The sequence below is a fragment of the Neltuma alba genome, unplaced genomic scaffold (assembly GCF_004799145.2).
Source record: "Neltuma alba isolate B1F8T4 unplaced genomic scaffold, ASM479914v2 tig00010280_pilon, whole genome shotgun sequence".
In the NCBI taxonomy this organism is placed as follows: domain Eukaryota; kingdom Viridiplantae; phylum Streptophyta; class Magnoliopsida; order Fabales; family Fabaceae; genus Neltuma; species Neltuma alba.
Genome location: NW_021635203.1, coordinates 848,760 through 853,190, shown reverse-complemented (window position 1 = coordinate 853,190; position 4,431 = coordinate 848,760).

Sequence of the window (4,431 nt, the reverse complement as noted above, 5' to 3'; positions counted from 1 at the left end):
TAGAGCATCCACTTACCTTTAAAATGCCACTAGGGGTTATAGGTTCAGATTTAATATATGACTTCACTATTGATAAGAAGGACACTATTTAGTTCCTCAACATTAAGGAGCTGGATGTAGTTTTCTTGTAGCTGGCCATTTTGTAAGTTACAATATCATTTTTTATTTTATGTTATACTTATGCATGTCCTAATTTTTCTTATTTGAACAATAGACACTTTACCCGTGTCTGCACGAATAAAGGACTTAAGGGCATATATGACTTTATGTGTCCTTAAAAGATACAGCAAGTAATAAAAACTAGGAAAGCAAGGTCAATCTACATGATGACCACAATCAGCCACATAAAGAAGAAATCATATTTTGCACCCTACGTTGGAAGGTAAGTATGTTATTGTATCTGAGATGCACATAGATTATATATACAGAATTATAATTAACATGATTTGAATTTTTATAGTTATCATTGTCATTGTTTTTGTCTCCTTTGATAATGACGTCTACTGGTTTGATTCCTTTTTGTGTAGCGCCAAAAAATGAAACCAAGAATGTCATTGACACATGAGTTTATGTTTATATATTTATTACGTGTAAATTTTACAAAAATATGTTCTAATATCATTTTTCCTGATTATTGATAGGGCTTTTTATAGTTTCAACATGGTGGCCAAACAGAAAAATAAGCCATGGATTCTTCCACAAGTATGTTATTCTGAGCTAAGTATATGTTCATAAACTTTTTAGATAATCAAAGTTAATGTTTATAAATTTTTTAGATAATCAAAATAAGATATTCAATTTTATTTTTCATTTTGTTAGTATCATTGTCAACCTGAGAGTGTTGAATGCAAATATTACGTGATCCGCTATATGAATGACATCATTAAGGTGGGGATTACTGAGAAGTTAGGTGAAGTAAATATAAGTTACATTGTAATTCTTCAATTCTTTTCACAATATTGATCCAGTAAACCAATGACTTTGTTATTTTCAATATACAGGCATTTCGAGATAGTACACCATGTGATCCTAAAGAAATCAATTCAATAAGGGATGCTTTGTCAACAACATTGCTTGAGAACTTTGAAAACATAAATTAGTTAAGTCATTTACATTTTAGTTCATTGTTTATTATATATGTTTAGTTAAAATATTGATTGGTTAATTTGTTGATTATTAGGTGTAGTTGATTGAATAAGAATTGGAAACATTAGTTATGTTAGTTTTAGGTTTAAGTTTGTGTCTTGAAATGATTTTGAGTTCTTCTGTTATGCTGGCTGGAATTAGTTTGTAATTGGTTTGGCATTGTAGGGAGGTTGTATAGAAAATAAAATCAAAATTAAAAAAAATTGAACCTTTCACAATGGTTATTTATTTAACTGTCGTGAATAGTTATTTTTAACGATAGTTATTTGTATAACCGCTATAAAAAAAGTCCTGACTTAACGTTATGATTTAGGACTTTTTCATGGCAGTTATTTGTATAAAACCACTGTGGAAAGTTAACTTTTCAGAACGGTTTATAACCGTCGTGAAATTTGATTATAACATCGATGGTGTTCACTGTGCCTCAAAAACCACTGTGAAAAGCCTTAAACCGCCATTAAAGTTGTTTTCTGTAGTAGTAGTAGCAATATTATCTTTCCTAAATTCTTTATTCCCACTTTCCTTTCTTTCCACACTTTTCTGTGTCCATAAATTTTCTATCCTTTTCTGTACTTTTTTTTCCTATCCTTATTTTTTCAACATCTCTTTCATGTTTTTGTTTATCCCTTATTTTCCCATATTCCTTTCTTGACTCTCATAATTTCTCACAATTTTTGGTTACCATATACTAACATTGTCTCTTGATTTTATTGAGTTTCAATCAAGAATATTATAGGAGATAAGCTTGAGTTGTAAAAAACAAGAGTGTTATGTATCAATTTAAAAGTCAAATTTGACTGAAACACAAGTGTCATAAATCATTGAATGAAACACGTAAATAGAGTAGTGAGGTCTTTTTCTCTTTGTTTATAAACTTTCAAGTACCAAATACGTATGGTGACAAAACTTAAGAAAGAACTCCAAGTCTTTCTTAAAGAAGTCCAAAAGTTCAATGCTCAAGTTGACTAGTTGAAGTTTAATCGCAACTCTAAGTATAAAAAAGATTTACATAAAAGATAGCAAGAGTTCAAACAAGGCTCCATAAATGTTAGGGATTATTATTATGAGATGGACTTAGTAATGATTAGAGCTGGCATAAAGGAGACTCCAAAAGTCATTATGGATCATTTTATACTTGGGCTAAATGCTAGATTAGCATGTGTTGCAAAAATGTGTAGTTTCATGGAGATTAAAGATTTGGTTTTTCTACCTAGCAAGCATGACCAAGAACTCAAGAGAAAGAAGCATTCAGAAAGACAATGCTCCTCTTCAAAGAAGAACAACCAAGAGAAAGCTTGCATCTCCACATCCAATACAAATGAGATTGACTTTATTGTTGTGGATAATTGTAAAAAAAAAAAAAAAAAGAGAGCTTGAGTTTTAAAAAAAAAACAAGTGTAATAGACAGCATAGAGCGTCTTCAAAATAATGAGAGCAAATGAAAGTACTAAACTGAGTGAAAACAAAAATGAAAATAACTGTGAGAAAAATGAGGTTGAGAGTGATTACAAGGTATTGAGTTGAGTGAAAAGAAAAATGAAAATACGTACATGTGAGAAAAGTGAGATTAAGAGTGATTATAAGGATGTTTCTTTAATTACTAATGATCTCAATCATTCTTCTCCTTGTGCTTTTGATGAGTTGTAGGTATTAGGAGATTTGTTTCCTAAACAACCATATGATGGATTTTCATTTCATTCAAGCAATATTCAAAAACATTCCAAGGGCCTAAATTTTGTTACTCAAGATGACTGGTTGCCTTTTAAGATGTCTTGAACTTTACATATTGGATTGTCATTGTTACATGAATTTTTTTGTTCATAGGTGTTCATATTATATGCAAGTTATGGTTAAGATCCTTTCTTGTTATTTGGGTTTTATTGTTACTTTAGGTTATGTTGTGGATGCAAAAAGGTTCCAAATAATCATTTATATTTGATAATATGTTAGAAAGAAAAGATTTTTGACCCAAAGCAAGTTTTCTCAACTTTCTAAATTTGAGTTTCCTCAAACAAATCTAAGGAATCAAGATTCCTCTTTAGATCTTAAACAGACCCATAATTTCACTTACAAGATCCTCCATTTAGTAATTTTTGTGTTCATATTATTTTTGGAAACTTTAATTTCTTTCCTTTTCATCCAAAGCAAGAGGACGAATCTTTTCGAAGAGAGAGGGAATGATAGCATACCAAGAGGCATTTAATATGGAGGTCATGAATCCCAAATAGCACTCATTCAATTAGAGGCCCAACAAACCCTCCAAAGTATTCAAGGGATTTATAGCTCAAGAATGCTTACATGAATGAGAACATGGATAATTATTGCTTGGATGATGACATGGACAATTACATATGCAAAGCATGAGTAGACACATGATAGACCACTCCCAAAGCGACCATGGCAAGTTAATCATTGGTGTATGGACACTTAGAAGTTGAGAGCATGTTTGAAGAGTGCAAAAGAAAGATTTGAACCCAATTCCCATATTAGTAAAGGTTCAATACAATTATATATGCATAGAGGAGTACATTAGAGGTATAATATTTCAAATTGGGGCTCAAATGCATTGTGTTTTGGACCATGAGAGTTCCAGTACGTAATTCATCCATATTCAAGCCCAAATATATCTTAAAAGCCCATGCACATGAATAACATTTACGAAGATCCATTTGGAAGGTTCAAGAAGATTCAAAAAACATCAAGAGTGATCTTATATGGCACTAATTGGGATTCTATCTGTTTTAATTGGTTTCCTATTTTGTATTAATTGCTTATTAAAGGCAAAGACTTACATATTTTTTATTTTTATTAATTAGTAGAGTCAAATAAAATCCTTCTTATTAATGATGGGATCCTTCTAAGTAGTGGGCACTCTAGATTATTCTAGCTCAACTAACAAGTTAGAGTATTCTAAAATATCTTTTAATTTTTCTAATTTTATTGCATTTTCGCCTCTATTTTTTATGCGTTTTATTTAATTAGGATTATAAGCTCTAATAGCTTATAATATGCTTTTAGGGCTTAAGTTATCAATTAGGATTTTCATTTTAGAATGTTTAAGAGTCTTAAGTTATCTTTGGTTCCAAAAAAAAAAAAAAAAACCCTTTAATTTAAAGGCAATGACTTTGCCTTGTCTATATAACATACAAGGGCCAAAATAACACAAACAAAATTAAAGCGAAAAAAACCAATATCGTTGTTTGCCAGGTAAAAAAAAAAAAAAAAAAACCACAATGTTGCTAAAAAAGGTGCTAATTCGGATAATAAAAAATATTTCTTAATAAC